We start from the raw sequence: 20573 nt of genomic DNA on the forward strand, positions 1-20573 counted from the left end.
TGTTCTAATGGTCTAAATTTCACCAGGAAAATATAAGCAGGCTCCTGAAGTCATATTTAGAAAATAAAAGGACATAAGGAATGTTTCACTAACTTACCTCATTTAGCCTCTAGCAGTCTTCAAAATGCAAATAGTCTCTCTGCTTTATGCTGCTATTGGATTTGGCTTCAAAGAAAAGAATTGGTTGCCTATCTTTCCATATTTCAGAGAACATTTTTTATAAATATCTTACCATAAACCTCTGAAGAATTCAAAATAAAGGGTGTTGAGTTTAAGTTTGTCCAAATTTTTCTTTAAAGAATGAGAACAAGATCTTCAATTTATTTTGCTCTGTAAACTGAAACTGGCACTCTTTTTCCAAAGTTGATCTCTTAACGTTCAAGATCCATTCACTGGTAAATGGCATCTAATTCAAAGTGTGGCTGTGTGGAATCAGAATAATCATGAATCTATTATTTTTTTCTTGCAAAGTAACAAGACACGGGATTATGTCTTTTGCAGTACACTACCACATACAAGGGATTGATAAACTTGAAGACTTCTTATAACCACCACAATGTTTATATTTTTTTACCTTACATTCATGAATTAGGGATGCCATGGATATGTGTTTGTGTGTGTATGTGTGTGTGTGTGTATATCTTGTAGAAAACAATGGTAAAAAATGATTTAATAATAGAATTATTTTAATAAGATACGCTTAAATAATTATTTTTACAAATGCATATAACTACTCAGCGTAAGTATTAGCTAAAATCTAAAGACGTTGCAAGCATCAGATATATGGTATAAACACAAAGTGAAAGTTACTAGTTAGCAATTTGATCAACAAGAGAAGTAAAGTCTTACAAGAAAGGAGAAACAATAGCATAGTTTCTTATATTATTTATAGTAAATTTTGGCCTAGATCTATCAGACTATCCCAGAAAATGTTGCAGTGGAAAATTACTTCCAAATTTCAGTGATGTAAACTAGTGAGAGATTAATATTTTGTGTTATATTTTCATTCACATTTTAACAAGCAGTTGGGTTTCCAATCAGCCTCACTCAGGGAGGCAGGACATCAGAAGCCCATCATTTGGGATATCTCCCTCTCATGGTGAAACAAATGGAAAAAGCACAGCAGGACACTAAAGTTTTACCTAACTGCAATATGCATAACCTCTACTCACATTTCATTGTCCCAAGAAAGGGAAATTCAAACTCTCACGTGTCCAATATCAGACAAAATATATTTATGTGTGAAGTAGTTAAGCAGAAAGCAGCTTCAGTGGAAAATCTGATAGTGGTCAGATTTTCAGAACTGAGTTTTTCACAGTGGTGAGTGGGCACAATAAATGTTGATGGTGAGACCCTGAGATAATGAGGAATGAAACAGACTTTCAGCTGCAGGGTGTGGTGTTGGAATATTGCATGCATGAAACACATTTTATTATCATTGCTGTGAACTATGGTTCCTCAAAATTTTTAAATACTATGGTTAGAAAATTTACCACAAGATTCCCTTCAATGACTATAATTCATATGAGACATGATCACTATCATTTTACAGCTTTGATGTAACTTGCAGTATTTGCACAGCAAGTAAGAGAGATAAATATAAACAAAACAATAGGAACCCTAAATCCTGCTTTGAAATGTTTCATAAGGATGCCAAAGTAGAGTTGGAAACATATTTACTTAAGTAAAAATTATAATTTTCCCTTTTTCCTATTCATTGCAGAATAGATGAGGATCTGGTGTAAGATATGTATTAGCTGTTATTTTTCAAAGTACTGTTGGTATTGCAAATATTTGCCTTGCACGTGCCGGTCAGTCAAGCTGTGTTCAATTCCTCCGTCCCTCTCAGAGAGCCCAGCTAGCTACTGAGAGTATCTCGCCCGCACAGCAAAGCCTGGCAAGCTCCCCATGAAGTATTCAATATGCCAAACACAGTAACAATAAGTCTCACAGTGGAGACGTTACTGCTTGAGCAAATTGACGGACAAGAAGAGGACAGTGCTACAGTGCTATTTATTCCATATTTTATAATTTATATGAATGCAGAAAATCCTGGAAATAATTTAAGTGTCTTCATTTCTCAAGTTAGCCACTTCAAGTAAGTCTCAGACATGTAGTTGACTACTTTAAGATAGACTTAAGAAGCTATTTATTAAACTTATGCATATTTTAATGATATTTGACTCATTTATATATCCCATAAATCCGTATTATGGACGAGTACATCTCTTATACATTTGGAGTAAAATTACATTAATGTTATAATGCTATGCTAATGTTATAAAGATTTAGATTTTCTGGATCCAGATTTTATTTTTATAATTTATAAGTCTTAGGACTATTAAGTAATTTCATCATATATTGAATATATGATACACAGTGTAAGTACATTATTTAACATTGTAAGCACATGGAAACATATTATGTAATTAATGAAACAAGGACAAATTTTATACCACAAAAACTATCTTATCTAACATCCTGTTGTGTTGTATGATATAAATAAGAACCATACACAATTCTGTGTAATTACTGCAAATTTATATAATATTGTGCTTGTTATGCCCCATTTTAATACTTTTTTATAATCCTAGAATTTGAAAGCACCTACTTTTTTCTACCACAAAGAACTAGAAAAACTGGGGGCTGGATAGAGATAGCACAAGTCCCATATGGTCCCCTGAGCACCGCCAGGAGTAATTCCTGAGTGCAGAGCCAGGAGTAACCCCTGTGCATCACTGGGTGTGACACACACACACACACACACACACACACACACACACCACAAATAAATAAAATAAATAAAAGAAAAAAAAAGAACTTGGAAAACATTGAATGGAAATAATTATGTTTTCATTGGCCTAAGGTAGATCTTTTTTTTTTTTTTGTACACCCAGTAGTGCTCATAGCTTACTTCTGACTCTGTTCTCAAGGATCACTCATTATGGTACTACAGGGATTATACAGTGTGCAGGATATTGAATCTGGGTCAGGAACATGTAAGGCAAACTCCTTGTCCAGTGTACTATCTTTCTGGCCCAGACACAAATGTCTGAAGTATACATGGGTAATATTAGTGGTTCTTTTTCACACAAATACACTTGAAAGAATAATCACATATCATCTTGTTTTATTTGCTCGAGCGGGCCCAGTAACGTCTCCATTGGAGACTTTGTTGTTACTGTGTCTGGCATATCGAATACTCTTGGTAGCTTGCCGGGCTCTCTGAGAGGGGTGGAGGAATCGAACTCAGGTCGGCCATGTTGGCTGTGTGCAAGGCAGACGCCCTACCGCTGTGCTATCACTCCAGCACATTGTTTTATTTATTTATTTAATTTTTGTTTGGGGACTACGCCTGTTGATGTTCAGGGGTTAATCCAGGCTTTGAGCTCAAGGGTCACTCCTCAAATTGATCGGAGACTATCTGGGATGCTGGGGATTGAACTTGGGTTGACCACTTGCAAGGAAGGTACAGTCAGTAACTGCTGTATACTACTACTGCTCCTCTGGCCACATTTTGTTTTTATTTAAATGAGAATTTAAATTCATAATATAATAAATAATGAATACAAATTGAAATACAGTAACTCCTTTAAAATACTGCATTTCATTCAGCATTCATACAGTAATATATATGAAAAAGTGCTTTATATAATGGCTTAATGAACAGGTTAACCTGACCTAAACTCACCACACTAAGTTCATTTAATTATAAATATGAGTAACAGAAACTACATATTAAAAAAGAACAAAATGTCAAATTATCACTTTATCACTGTATCACTGTCATCCCGTTGTTCATCGATTTACTCGGGTGGGCACCAGTAATGTTTCCATTCACCCCAGCACTGAGATGTTATTTTTTAAATTTTTTTCTTAAATAAAAGTTTTTATGATTATTTGAATTAGTGAAACACCATGAGGTACAGTTGTAGATTTACAAACTTTCATGGTTGGGTTTCAATTATACAATGAACGAGTACCCATCCCTCCACCAGTGCCCATTCTCTACCACCAGAGATCCTAGTCGCCCTCACACCCCCACACTTCATCCCCTGCACTGCACCCAGCCACTGTGGCAGGGTATTCCCTTTTGCTCACTCTTTCCTTTAGGGTGTTGTAGTTTTCAATAGAGGTTTTGAGTGGACATCGTGTTTGGTCTATAGTCTACTTTCAGCACACATCTCACATCCCAATCGAGTCCTCCAAACATCCTTTCCTTGGTGTCCCCTTCTCTATACGAGCTGCCTTTTCTCCAGCATGTAAGGCTGTCTTCCAAGCCTTGGAGCATATACTGGTACTTATCTCAATTATTCTTGCTTGTTAGACTCCCATTCTGATACTTTATATTCCCCAATGATTGTAGTCTTTCTATGTCTGTTCTTCTCTTTCTTGCTCATTTCACTTAACATGATACTTTTCATGTAGAAACACTTTTATGTAAATTTTATGACTTCATCTTTTCTTAATAGCTGTGTAGTATTCCATTGCATAGATGTAACAAAGTTTTTTTAATCAGTCATCTAGTCTGGGCGCTCGGGTTTTTCTCCAAATGAGGCTATTATGAAGAGTGCAGCAATGAACATAGAAGTGCAAATGTCATTTTGACTGTACTTTTTTGCCTCTCTGTGATATATTCCTAGGAGTGGTATTGCTGGGTCAAATGGGAGCTCAGTTTCTAATTTTTTTGAGAATTGTCCATAATGTTTTCCAAAAGGGCTGAACAAGTCAGCATTCCCACCAGCAGTGAAGGAGGGCCCCTTTTTCTCCACATCTATGCTAACACTGGTAGCTTTTTTTTTTTTGGATGTGGACCAGTCTCTGTGGCGTGAGATGATATCTCATTGTTGTTTTCATCTGCATCTTCCTGACATTTTTGTGTGTAGCTTTCCAATTTCTGCCCTCATTTCTTCATATATTTTCTCGATTGTTTCTCTCATGTCCTCCTTTAATTTGCTGTATATCTGTCTCACCATTTCATTGAGTTCATTGAACATATTCATTACTTCATATCTGAATTCTTTCTCAGAGAGGTCCCTTAGATGAGTAACACCTAATGAGGCTTCTGGACTCTTCATTGTCCTCCCCTAATCGTGGGGATTTGCGTTGTTTCTTCATGTTGGTATGGTGGTATGTAGACTAAGATGTTACACAAGATTGCTGTGTATGAGTAATCTACCTGAGCCCCAAATTAGGCTTTGCCCACTTCTACAGAGGACATGCTCTCTTCTATAGAGGCAATGCCCCCTATGGATACCTGCTGTGTGTGTGGGAGTTACATCCTGGGGGAAGAAGAAGGCTGGGCACAGTGTTGGGGGTGAACAGAAAGAGGTTTAGGGATGGTGAGTGTCTCAGTGTCCCAGAGGATGCCTGGGTTGCGTAAGCCGCCAAAACCAAGTTCCGGGTTAGAATAATGACTGACTTGGGGGACTAAGAAGACTGGATGCAGTGTTGGAGACGAACAGGAAGAGGCTCAGGGATGGTGAGTTTTCTAGGGTACTAGAGGACGACTGGGGCATGTACAATGGCAAAGTCAAATTCTGGGTTCAAAGAATGACTGACTGGGGAAGTAAGCCCAGCCCTGAGATTTTAGCAGCCTCTCCTTACTTGTCTTTCTCAATGCTGCCATATTGGAGGCTCTTTCAGGATCAGGGGAATGAGACCTGTTATTGTAACTGTTTTTGGCATATTGAATACACCAAAGGTAGCTTGCCAGGCTCTACCATGTGATATACATATACATATATATATATTTATATATTTGAATTATAAATAAATGAATTATATTTTACCTGGAGAATGATATGTAGGGGCTACAAATACCTAAATTTGAAAGATAAATTCAAATATGTCTAACAAATTATATAATTTCAAATAATGGATCATCCATTACTTTGAAATACCTAGCCTCTGTATCAGCAAAATTAGTGGTTATCGTAGACTTACACAACTTTTTTTTAGAAATAAACAGAGAAAGATAATTTTACATCTTTTACTCAATTTCCTCCAATGCTAATGTGACAAAATTTTAGATAAAGTTATATACAAAATAATACTCTCATGGTCTTCAGTGTTGTCCTCTAGCAGAACCTCTCCCCTTCCTTCGATTAGCTAGTGATCACCGATCTATTCTCATTTTCTGATCATTTATATTACTTCAAAATGACATACATGGGCTGTTAAGACAGTAAAGGAGGGAAGGCTTTGCCTGCGGCCTACCCCAGGCTGTATTCTGAGAATCACTATGATTGGTCCTTGATCATAGAGGGAGGAGAAGTACTGAGCATCTCCAGTGCTGTCAAATTCTCAACTCCAAATACATTTAAAAAACAACATCATATAATTGTAATTATATATTATACAATGCTATTATATTAAAATTTTCTCAACATAGTCTCACATATTCTTTGACTAATGCAGCTGGAAAATTGGGACGAGGGATTGGATTATATCCAATATAATCTAGTGTTACTAATTATGTGATTGCTTACTCCTGACAGTGTGCTCAGAATTCACTCATGGCAATCCTTGGAGGCCATAAGTATGCTAGGAATGTGAGCAGGGTTTGGCGGAAGGCAGGGTAAGTGCCTAAACACCTATACTACTTTTTGCTTCTATAGTTGACTAATTATTATTGATGCATAGCATTCTGTTGAATGAATCATTATTTGTGTTACCAATCAATAGCTGAAGAAAATCTGGGTTGATTTCTTGCTATTGTGAAAAAAGTTTGTTTTTGCTATGGTAAACATTCATGTACAGTGTTTTGTCTTAAGTCAAAACCTAATTATAGGTTTTTACTTCTCTCGGATAAATGCCCAGAAATAAAAATAATGGGTCCTATGAAAACTGCATGCTATAATTTTAAAGAAAATGCCAAGATATGGGTTGGAGGGATAGCACAGCAGATAGGGCATTTGTGCCAATGCGTCCCTCTGAGAGAGCCCAGCAAGCTACCGAGAGTATCCCATCCACACAGAAAAACCTGGCAAGCTACCCGTGATGTATTCAATATGCCAAAAACAGTAACAACAAATCACAATGGAGACATTACTGGGCCACTCAAGCAAATTGATGAACAATAGGAGGACAGTGCTACAGTGCTACAGTGCCAAGATACAGTCTCTTGCTCATTGTTTAGCATTTTATACACACACAAGTTCTGTAACACAAATTATATTTTCTTTTAAATTTTTACAATTAAAAAAATTCCTGACTTAATGACAAGTCTCACAATGGAGACATTACTGGCCCGCTCGAGCAAATCGATGAACAATGGGAGGACAGTGCTAGAGTGCTACACTGCTGACTTAATGAACTGATTTGAATTTCCAGCACAATCCTGTATAAGGAAAAGTAGTGAGGAAGGTTCGTATTTTTAGCTGATGTTAGTGAAAAAGTAATCAATTCTAAATATTAAGTAGAGTTTTCTTGTAAATGCCAATTATCCAGTTATAAAATTGAGAGATTTTATTCTGGTCATAGATGTCTTCAAATATTCCTTCTGAATTAATTTAATGATAATGACTTTATGCCATTAGTATAGCAGCATAAGAAGCAATATATACACTTACACATATACATTAATTTTGTATTTGCAGTTAAGTAAATGAGACAAACCCCTTTCTATTTACTGCCTGTCAGGTACCAAAATAAAGATTAATTCCACAACTTTGTGCTTAGCAAAGATAATAATGTTGTTCCATGAGAAAGTAAAGTCTAATAAGAACAAATTCATAATTTTTATTAATTTTCTGTCTAAAGAATATGACCTGGGGCTAAGGTAAAATACCCTAGTGATAGTGAATAAGGGATTTTCAATGTGAATTCAAATTCCTGTTGACTTACTGTTTCCCTTCAATTTTTTTTTTCTTTTTTGGAGATGAGAAATCTACCCAGGTAATGTAATCAGGAAATATGTTAATTCATCAAAGTACACTAATCACAAACATATTTCTGTATTTTCCAAGTTTTTCTCCAAATACTACTGATTCTACCCAATAAGAATTGGACCTATTATGAATTAAATCACTAGTAAACAACTGTATGTGAAATTGGATGTATAGCTCCCAAACTAATAATATTTAAAATATCATTTGTGCAAACACAAACTCACAAGTACACATAAGTAGAATGCAAATAGATCCAAGACAAACTTGGTTTGATATAAGAACATCAGTGCTTTGGTGGAACAACATTAAATTTAATAAGATAATTACATATACAAAAAGCTATAAAATAAGATTAATGTAAAGAAACTTCTTGTACTGCATCAGGAGAGTCTTAGTTGTTATTTAGACACTAAAAGAACTGTTTAGAGGAAATTTTTTTGCTTTTGATTCTGCACCCCTGCTTTATTTCTCCATTACGATGATTTTATAGTGAACATGCCTGCTTGTAAAGTAATTTTCGCAAATGTTTAAAAGTATCTTCCGGGCTGGGTGTATTAAGTTTTATATAAGCCGTGTTTTCAATGTTCTGCTTTATTGCAACTATGTCCATGGACCCTATAGTGTTTATGTAAGCTGGAGGCTACTGCCATCATCTTTAGAACATCTAGCCAACTGCTTTTATGTCTTTAAGATACTCTAACAACCAAAATAGCATTGGCAATAAGCACATCAGGAAATAAAGATACATTTCAGCAATGGACTTCTCAAAAATTCTGCCTATCTGATGGTTGAATAGTCTCATAAGTGCTTTTGTAGATTTTGCAGATAATCAAGAATGGGATTTCCGTTCAGATCTCTATTCTCCGATGAAGTTTATTTTCACTTAGGCAAGAGAATATGTTCTGCTAGGACCATATGCATGATAGTTTCTCTCTGTTTGTTTTATGGAAGTATTTTGATTTCTTTGATTCTTTTGGGGATTAAGAGGACGTGTCTGATTAGCTTGAATAGTTTTTGTTTAGTTACCAACTTGAATTGATATTTTGTGAATGATTCTCCAAATTATCACACAGACATAAAATAATAGGCATGTTTCATTTCTTTCTTCCCCACCCACAAAACTTCAATATAGATGGTACTATGTGATAAAATTTAGAACAATAACATTCAAATTTAAAAAGTGAAGAGTACAATTTTAAAAGAAGTTACCAAGATAGAATCATGGCAATGTTCTGGATGTTCAGAAATATATGAACATTGTAACATTTTTCATTTTTTGACTGTGCTAGGTCTATTTTTTATTTACTCACACTAACATTACAATCAGGATTGAATTATACAATAATTACTAGAATTAGTAATTTATTAACTGACATTTATATTTGTCAAAATGGCAAAACTTTGGAGCAACACTTGTATCCAAGGAGTAACACAAAAGCAAACTAAAACAATATGATTTTTGCCATGATCATAAAAAAATGAGATAAATGAATGTAAGAATTTCAGTCTGCTCAAAAATACATAGTGGATTTAGGTACTAGTAATGTTTTTAAATTTTAAAATAATATTACTGTCTTAAGTAACAGAGAGAAATAATAGTTTTGAGGAAGTAAAGATAGAAAGTATGAATATTCTTAAAAGTTAACAATATAATTAGAAATAATCATGATTGTCATTGCTTCCACTTGCTTGGTCACTCTTAAAGATGCCTTTAGCTTCAATATCATGGATAGTTACCTCTGCCTATGTTTTCGTCTATGTAGCTTATATATTCAGGTCTGTTATCAAAGTATAATGTATTCTGATTTTTACATGATGCTAGATGAAGATTATCTAATCCTAATAGGGCTATCTAATATAAAATATACATAAGACACTGGTAGAACTATACAAAAATAAAATAAACTTCCAACATCAAAAAATGATCCCAATTTTATATGACAACTGGTGTTGCATGGCACAGCCTCCACAACTATTGAAAACCATAATCTACAGAGCTGCAATGTATTGCTCCAAGATTGTACATAGACCATCAAGATGATTTATAGGACAGCCTCGTTTTCTTTTTTTTTTTATTAGTTGGAGGTCACATCCAGCAGGGATCAAGACTTACTCCCCCCTTCTGGGCAGGGGTTACTCCTACTTGTGCTAGGGGATTCATCTGTGGGCTGGCGTCAAACCATGATCAGTCCCATGCAAGACAAACCCCCTACTCACTTTATTACCTTTAGTTCCTATTTTTAATAACTGAAGAAATAATTATTTTAATTAAAATTAGAGAGTGAGAATACAACATAAAACTAGTTGGTGCAAAGATTTATTAAAATTTTCCATTTGTAAAAGAAAGCTAAAAATTTGTGTATGTAAAATGGAAGAGACACAAAGAATGAAGGTTTGGGTGAGGAGAGGCTAAAATAAAGGAATTAGTAGAGGGAATCCAAACTAGGTTATCTAACCCACATCTAGACCTGCAAAGCAGTTCTGATTGCCCCATGTTTCATATTGTTTGTGCATGGCTCCATTCCCAGAAAGTAAAAATAATTCCTTTTATTTCTTTATTTTTTTTCCTATTGTTGTTTTGTTGCTATTGTCAGATTCAGGAGCATTGGAAGCATTTATGTATCCTGATAATTTTTATCTAAAGAAGTTTCAGTGAGATTTTTATTTTGTTTTTTAATTAAATTAAAAAGTTTTAATGAATTTGAGTTACAGACCCTAAAACTTTTGGCCGCCTTAAGATTTTTCACTCTAAAGTGTAGCAACAGTGAAGTGTAACAGTGGTTAAAAGATCGGTATTACTTTCTACTGTCAGTGGGAAGTTAATATAAAGGGAGGGAATTTGATAAAATCTGCCATTGAGTTAAACTTAGTTTTTGGCATAATAATTTGTCAGAAATGAGTATAAGCCTAAGGAATTCTTTGACTTCAAATGCTCCCCCTAGTAATTTTAACTTATACCTACATACACCATGCAAATCTTTGGTGATTCAAAGTTAATATCTGAACTATTTTATACTGCTATTCAGGAAACTATGGGACACTTTTTTTTTCCAGTAATATCCTCTGAAGGAGCAAGTAGAGAGAATCATATTTAAAATTCAACTGAATAAACTACTGAGGGAATCAGTTTATTCAGCTGCAAAAGAAAACCTAGTTGCATATCTAGATATGATTGAGAAGAGCCAAACATATCTCTACCTCTTCTATCACAAAATTTAATATCTACCTATTTCAGGATCCAACCTATAGGGAAAGCAGTCATATCTTGAAGAAACCATCACAACATTGAAAAATACTTTTGACATTAAACTTAGAAAAGCTGTTCATCCCTTAAACTTATATTTATTGAGACACAGAATTAGAAAAAATAGTACTAGGTAGGAATAAAGGCATATTATTTTGGACAAAAAATTAAATACAGTGTTAACTTTTTATAGACTCTATCTTGGAAAATATATGCAACTGCTGATAATTTTTTTAAATCCATTTTTTTGTATTCATATATAATTCTTTATGGGCTTTCATTCAAAAGCTGCTCAAAAAGCTGCTCAATAGTCTATGCGATCAGCAAAGAAATACGTCATTCATAGTATCTGCATTTGTCAGCAATTTGTTTCCTGTTTCTTTACTTATGTTTATCAGCATGAGTTGCCTTTAAATTTAATATACCTATTTTACATTTGCTTAGAGATAATGTGATCTTTGGGATTATTCTTTATTATTTGCAATAATATTTTTACTGATGCTATCTTTACAATATATATCACTTATCTTGGTTAATCATATTTGTCCGCTAATTTTGGAGTGGGGAACACCCTTATATGCTCAGAGCTCATCCTTCTTTTAATTTTTTGAATAGAGATATACAGTCACACAGTTGTTTACGATTTTTCTTAATACAACGTTCCAACACCCATCACTTCACCAGTACAGAATTTTCACTACCAGTGTCCCCAGTTTCCCTCCCACCTGCTTCTGCCCACCTCACCCCTGCAGACTGACTCTATGACAGATAATTTCCTTCTCTCTGTCTCTCTCTGTCTCTGTCTCTGTCTCTGTCTCTCTCTCATTTTCATTTTAGGCACAGCACTTTGCATTACTGTTACTGAAAGTGCATCATACATATCACTTTACTTCCTTTCAGCACTCAGTTTTTGTCCACAGTGATTATGTCCAACTATTATCATTGTCATAGTGGGCCCTTCTCAGAGCTGTTATTGAGTCTATGTTGAAGATTCCTCCTGGAGGTGCTCAGCAGATTATATAGGGATTAAGTCAGGCAGTGAACCAAGATTGGCTGTGTGCAAGGCAGCGCCAGATCTTTGTAATAGCTTCCTGGGTCCTGTTAATTATTTAACTTGTTATTCAGTTTCAAGATAATTCTTCAGAATTTCTTCTTCCTAAATTGTATAGTTCGATATGCCAAACACAGTAGCAACAAAGTCTCCAATGGAGACGTTACTGGGCCTGCTCGAGAACTTAAAATAAATTTTAAAAATGCAAATTTTCTAACTTTCAAATTATTATTGAGTCTAGTTTATCTTTTCTTGATTGAGACATTTCTGCTACAAGTGCCAACTTTGGAGAAATTTTAAGGACATTGTTCATCAAATAGTGCTTACATGAATAAATCACTTAACAGTACATCAAGTTCAAAAGCATAAAGAATTTAAAAAAATGAATATAGAGTTGAAAGGTATCCCAGATTATTTTGCATTCGTCAGGAAGGTAGCACCATACATTATATTGCTTCTTAAATCTGATTCGTCTGCAAGTTCTGTTAGTGGGCTCAGAGAAAGGGGACTCTATAAGAATGGTGAGTTGTAGCATAAAAAATCACAACAGAAGACAGCATTACTAGTCTGGAGTAAATAGAAGTCGATCAACACGATATGTCATTCAAATTTCCAGATTTAGCGGAAAGAAAATCTCAACAGTTTGGACATTTAAAATCTGCATATAAGGGCTGAGAGTTAGTATAGCAAGCAAGGAATTTGCCTTGCAAATAGCTGGTCTAAATTCATCATTCCCAAACCCTGCAAGGAATGATCACTGAACAAAGAGCCCGGAGTATGCATTAAGCAAAGTGAATAGTGACACCCCCCCAAATAGTAGTAGTAAATAATAATAATAATAATAATAATAATAATAATAATAAATCTGTTAATAGTATGTAAAAATAATTGCAATAAATTTTTACATAAAGTAAAGTAAAGGCTCTCCTGTTGATCATCGATTTGCTCGAGCGGGCCCAGTAATGTCTCCATTGGAGATTATGTTGTTACTGTGTCTGGCATATCGAATACGTCACGGGGAGCTTGCCAGGTTCTGCCGTACGGGCGAGATACTCTAGGTAGCTTGCCGGGATCTCCGAGAGGGGCAGAGGAATCGAACTTGGGTCGGCCATGTTGAAAAAATCTTGAAAATAATCTTGAAAATTAGTTAATGTATTAGCTGACATCTATATGTTTCCAGATCTTTCTTCTGGATGCACCAATCTTAATGGTGCAAAGGGTGTAAGTTATTATAAAGATTTTGAGATTTAAATATTGGCTGAAAGGGGAGTGGAGAAATTCTGGAAAGCCAGGGATTTCACAAGGAATCGTGTAAAATCAATACAATTCAATCAGTACAGAGATATCAAGAAGACTCACACACACACACACACACACACACACACACACACACAAAACTAGAACTTAGAAGAACACAGTGAACTTTCCCCCATAAGGTTTTACATATTCATGGAACAGTCTTTGGAGTTTTATTTCAACTTAGTTTAAGCCTACTCCTTGAACAAATGAGTCCAATTTAGAAGAGCATGCTTCAAACCAGACAGCCAACACCAACTGCAATACCTAAATTGCATTAAAACTTATTATATAGTCTGAAAGCAAAAACAAATAGACTCAAACCTAAGCTGTCAATAGGACTGAATCAAAAGATGTTATGAAATATTGACATGCATACATCTATCCTTAATTGCGTTTTTTTTAGCTGTAATATTTTAGTGCTCTTGAAGGTGCTATGAAACCAATGGATGAATTTGTTACATGGTAATACTGCTACAAGAGTGACTAGTTACTTTAATGGAGAGGATAAGTAAGCCCTAACATCCACCTCAAACTACATGAGTGCTAAGGAAAAAATAAATTACTATCCCTATTTTAAATCACCATGATTCCAAGGATAAATATAACATATATTATAAATTCATTGAAAATAATCAATAAATTTGTAGCACATATACATGATTAAATAAGTAAGCTTCTTTTAAAAATGGTATAAAAATGGTATATGTTCTGTAGTTTTTCTAGTAGGCAGAAATATATTCTACTATGCCTTTTTCTGTTCCCTTTGTGTAATGAATTTATTTTTGAAACATTTAAAAATATTCGCTTCAAAATAATGGATTCAAATAAAGTGTAACAAAAATGATTTTCAACAGGAATAGTAGTTTTTAACATATACAGACCTAATAAAAGATAAGCTATCAAAAGCTTCTGCCATTTTCTATCCATGACCCTAATAAATTTCATAATAATGACAATGTCTACATTATTCAGAATAAATATTACAAAAGTTATTTTATTTAATCACCTTTATTTAATCACACTAAAAGTTAGGTAGCATGATTCTATAATGGAAAATTTAATTTGACATAAGTAGTATTCAAAAATATAAGTGCTCTTTAATACTGAGATTATATATATCATTTAGAATAGTCCTATGGATATCAGTACTAAAGGTTTGTCAATAATGCACTATTTTATTTCTAAGTTTGAAACAAAATTAATTTCTTTATTTCTTCCCTTGTGTAAAGGGTCAGAGTGATACTTTCTCAGAAAATCTTCTAACAAAAATTTGTTGTAATTATTAAGGTTCTCAAAAATCAAATTTTCAATAGAAAGTGGTAGTATTCATATGTTTGATGTGTTTTAAATAATATGTAAAATAAATTTTAACACATTGAAATTGATTTATGCCTTTCCATTAAAAAAACATGTCTTAATTCCCATGACCTATAGATGTGATATTACTTGAAAATAGTGACTGTGGAGTTATGATTAAATATAGGATATCATAGAGATATCATACTGAATTTAGGATGAGCCTTTTATGCAAAGATAAGTGTTATTCTGTTTGGAAGGCAATAGAACATGCAACACTTAGAGAGCATGGACCTGTGAAGACAGGAGCAATGATTAGAATTATAATATGATGCTACAAAGCAAAAAATATCACACATTGCCTGATGCAAGCAGGAACTAGGAAAGAAACACAGAACATTTATACTAAAAATTTTTGTAAGTACCAAGTTTATCTTCTTTTACCTTGGTTTTAGACTTCTGGATTCCAGAACTCTCAGGAAATAATTTTATACCATTTTAAGCCGCCTCATTTGTGTTTTTTTTCTCTTGTAGCCCTAGGAAATTAACAAAGATATTGATGTCAGAAAATTTCCAACATTAATTTGGGAATTTTTTAATGGATTTTTTAATGGACACAGTGAATATGTGTCTTATGTAATTTATCAAAATAATATTTTATGGTATTGATTTATTTTTCCATAAGAAAAAGAACGTTTTTAAATTTAATTTATTAAAGTTATTTGTGAATTTTAAACACATAAACTGAATAAAAATACATTGATGCCTGACTTTTAGAACATTTTTCTTTAAATTTTGATGTGATAAATAATGTATTATAAAACTTAATGTCAAGGAATTATTCCAATTATCTAAAAATTTCACTATTTTAAATTTGTTTTAGAGAATGGCTATCCATTGTTTTATATAGTAATACTCAACTAAGCATTAAAACTTTTGTGCAAGACCCTGAATGATATGTGTGTTTCTCATATACATGGGGCATCCTGGGATGGTCATGGCATTTCTCATACCAAGGTGAGTCTTGATATTTCCAATAATCACCTTTTGTTTTTTCCATGCTTCAGATTAGTCTTGTCTGAAATTACATCTCTCTCTAACTCATATAGCTTATCTTTTTATGTTTTCATTGTACTCTCAGAAACAGAATAAGAATTAAGACCTCTTAAGATGAAGACAACAATTTAAGATATATGTACACCTATGCCCATTGCCTCAATTCATTAAGTAGCCAAGACATAGAAACTACCCATATATCAAATGATAGATGAGATAATAAAAATATGGTATATGTACAACAGTGAAAAATGATGGGGTTGCATGAAAAGATGAAAGCAAACAATGGATGTAAATGGATAAAACTCAAGGGTTTCATATTAAGAAACTAAGCCAGAGGGAGAAAAAAATCAGATATATTCATTCACTGATCTGTGGAATACAAAGAGATAAAAATAAGGGAATAAGCAGTATCAAACAATGGCAAACCCTTAGCCTTAGATAACAAAATCCATTTTTTTTATTAAGTGGGTTTTAGACAGAGAGTTCAATAATAGGGTACTAGCCTTGCATGCTCTGAAGGAGAGTTCAATCTCCTGTATCCGGGAAGCTCCCAAAGCCTCATCATTCCTGGAAGAGCAGAGTCAGGGCTAAGCTGTCAGTACCACTGGGTGTGACCCAGCAACAAACAAAAAAACTTGATGGAAGGAACAGAGTAGAGGATGGATATTGGACAGAAGTCACATTAGACAGTGGTAGTGTTCAGCAAATACGTACATAAATAGTTTAAAACACTATTGCGAACGTGCTACTTAAATAATAATGGTTTTTAAACATAAGTAAACAAAAAAATATCCTTACCATTGAAAAGACAGGTTGTTATTTCATTCCCTACTATGCTGACTAATCAAATTCTATAATAAGCCTAGTGTCAGGAAGAATCAAGCAGAAGAAGACTTAGGTGGTATCTAACAGAACACATCAATTTCACCATTTTTCAATTTTGATTTTGCTTTGTAACAATCCAGTTCTTTCCCAAATGGGTGAAACTGTTAGCACAAAACCATTCTTATCTCTGACCCAAGAAGACGACCCAGCAACAAAGTATTGAGGGGGAGCTCAAGTAAAGTGCTTATTATAAGTGAAAGTAAGGCACCAAAGGATCTGAGGTCTCTCCTGAATGCATGATCACTAGTTGCTGCTCTGGGGTGACCGATAAATGCTTCCCAGCTTTTCCTTTGTTTTGTCTTGAAATAATTCACAGACAAGGCAGTGATGATAATAATAGAAATGTCTTAAAGTGACAGTAGACATCTAAAGCATAGGCGTGGGGGCTCTAAAAGGAAATTAACACTGGGTTTGGTGGTAGTGGGAGGTAGGGCTTCTTTAAGAGTGAGCTCACTAAGAGGCGAACTATGCATAAGAGGGTGGGCTTGAGCAGCATAATTGGGGTGGTGCCAAAGTTTCACATATATACATATATATATATATATATATATATAGAGAGAGAGAGAGAGAGAGAGAGAGAAGTAATAGAAGACCAGGCTTTCATTTGCTGAGCATGCATCACCACCAGCGGGCGAGAACTGCATTTCCAAAGTTCTGTCTTTTTTCAGGAAATTGATAACCACAAGGAATTCCCGGTTAGAGCTTCAAGGCTCTTTTCTTGACTCAAGTTGCCTCTCTCTGTTTTCCATTAGACACATAAGGTTGTTTAATTTACTTTTTATTGCAATTTTCCCACATTCTTTCTCCTTCCCGCATTCTCCCACTCCTCCACTGCATCGTTTAATTCACTCCTTAATACCATGATCTAGAGAGGTGGGATTTGTCTCGGTTGCAGTCAAGGCAGATGCTTTCAATTTGCTTACTTAATGAAAATATAAATTCTAGGGGGGTGGTGGGTACTGGGTGATTTTTTTTTTCTGAGGAACGAATTGTAGGCATCTAAGTTTGAAAAGCTTTATTCTTATGAATCAATTGCTCATTACACCTGCTTATATATACAGATATATCTTATATATTGTTATGTAAGCAGTAAAGTCCTATCAATGTTATTAATATTGGAATATTTCTCAAAATTCAGGTGTATAGAACTTTGAAAAAAAGCTTTCTTCCCAGGTTTAATTCTCCCTTAATTCTCCAAGTTTGTGAGTATCATGCTGAGTTGCAAAATGAATAGAGCATGTGGCTATTAATAATGGTTTTAAAGTATTAGTCATGCTCCTTGATTGCAAAAAAAGAAAATAATTAAAATATTACTGTAGCTCACGACTTTCTTTCAATCCTTTTCTTTTTACTTGTATACAAAAAATCTAAGGATTAGAGCACAGGTTTTATAAGTGGCACAGTTGTGACTTTAGGGCATTGTTTCTCTCAGAAAAAAACTAACTAAACAAAAGTAACAACATTACACTAAACTTCAAGAATGTATGGCAGAAATTGAGCAATAGAATTAGAAGATTAAATTGGAAAGAATCTGTTAAGGTGAACGCATTTAAGAAGTAATAAATATTCTGTTATTAACATGATATTAAGAACAAACTTTATTATGATAAGTAATTTTTATCATTACTTCTTCTGTTTAGGTTTTACATGATACACATAAATAATATATTATAAAATATTCACAATTAAAAAGGAGGCCAAAACCACTGTTGTAGAAATTTTGGAGCACAGTTCCAAGAAAGGACCAATTTATACCATTTTGACTTTTACTTCTGTGTGTGTCATTTTTTTTCTTTCAATTTTACCCTTATATTCAGAAATGCCATGCTTGTAATTTTCTCTTAATTTTTTTAGTTTTATATTCTACCGCTTCTTAATGTAAAATACTGACATTAATTATATCCTGAGTCCACCCACTTTCACATGTACTTGTCTTTTGCCATCCATACTCCAATATGATTCTAGTGGTATTTCAGTTAAAGCATATAATTTTAAAGGTTTACTTTGTAATGAACACACTTCATGAGAATATTCTTAACAGAGCTAAAGTCACATTCCTTTCTAATACAACTTTCATTTTTTTTAGGTTAAAAAATATTTATCACTCTTGTTCTGGCTATACTTTCCACTGTACATTGTATGAGTCCATTAAGGAAGTCTGGTTTTGGTTTACTTATTTCTAGATCATACAAAATAAGAAAGTTAAATTGACTAATTTTTATTTTTAGAAATAATTTCCTTTAGAATTTTAGAATCTCATCACTTTTATTTCTGTGTAAAACCCTGTGTATAGTGGGTGTGGTGCTTTCTGTACAAGCTGCCGACCAGGGTTTGATCCTTGGCATCCCATTTGGTCCCTGGAGCCCACCAGAAATGACCTCTGAGCATAGAATCAGGAGTAAGTCCTGAGTACCTCTGGGTGTGGTTCCTAAACCAAACAAAACCAAACAAAAACACTTTGTTGTTCTACATACTGTAGCACTGTCCTCCCTTTGTTCATCAATTTGCTCGAGCAGATCCGGTAACATCTCCATTGAAGGACTTGTGTTTACTGTTTTTGGCATATCAAATAATCACGGGTAGATTGCCAGGTTATGCCATGAGGTGAGATACTCTCAGTAGCTTACTGGACTCTCTGAGAAGGGCAGAGGAATAGAACCCCAGTCGACTGTGTGCAAGGCAAAAGCCCTACCTGCTATGCTATCGCTCCAGCCTGCTGTTATACATACTAAGCGCACAAAAGGGAAGAATAAGCAAAAGAGCATATAGAGTGCTACTAATTGCTTGTTAAAAAAAAGTGAAAGAACTTTACATTTCAATCATAGGTTTTCTCATAAAAATCTACCAATAAGGCCAACAAGAAAGTATTAATCCAGTGTAAAGAACTGAAAAATTAATTTTGGAGGTCATATAAGTGAGCATCATAAATTTAAGATATTACAGTCTTATTAATGATATATGAACAGAGTGAATTAGTTATTTGATAATTAAGGAATCATACTGATACAAGAATTACTCCTAATTTGAGTGTTGAATTAGACTAAACAAAAGTTCTGAAAAATAAATTTTGTGTATTTTATTTTCTAACTAAATTAAATGCTGAGGAATGAGCATTTATAGTTTGTCTGTAAAGTTCTTTAGGAGCACAAATATAGGGCAAAATATTTTTCCTAGTTCATTTCAGTATTATTTATTTAAAATAACCCAATAAATAAACATTTCAGGAAAATTTTCCATTTTCAAAATTGTGTAACAATACCCCATCTAGAAATAAATGTGGTTAGTTGTCTTTTAATATTGAGTATGTTGTACTCATTATAAAAATCCAGAAAATGTAGAAATGTCTCATTGTTATTCTTATATCAAATAATCAAAATACATTATAGGCACTTCATTCTATTTCCATGATGATTATAAAAATACACAATGTATTTTAGTTGTGTATGGAGTAGTTGCAGTAAAATATAATTTTAAATGAATTAAAAGTATTTTGTTTGAAAATGAAACAAAAATTTAAATCTAAGCTTGATTAGCAGTTTTTCATAAATGGTGTTGGGTGAAAACAAGACAGCCACATGCAGAAGAAATAAAACAGGATCTCTCTGTAACTATGACTCAAAAATGATTTCAAAACTGATTAAAGTCCTCAATGTCAATATCAAAAAGTATATAAAGGCTCAACTGTGACATTAACATCAGAGATGTCTTTGTACAATTGATATCAAAGGCAAGAAAAATGTAAGCAAAAATTAAAAAAATCAACTATCAATTTATAAAACTGTATAATTGAAGAGTTTTTCATGTAATGCATACCAAAAAAATCACTTGAACATCTAAAGGGACATTT

This window comes from Sorex fumeus, unplaced genomic scaffold (assembly GCF_029834395.1).
Source record: "Sorex fumeus unplaced genomic scaffold, SorFum_2.1 ptg000265l, whole genome shotgun sequence".
NCBI classification, from domain to species: Eukaryota; Metazoa; Chordata; class Mammalia; order Eulipotyphla; family Soricidae; genus Sorex; species Sorex fumeus.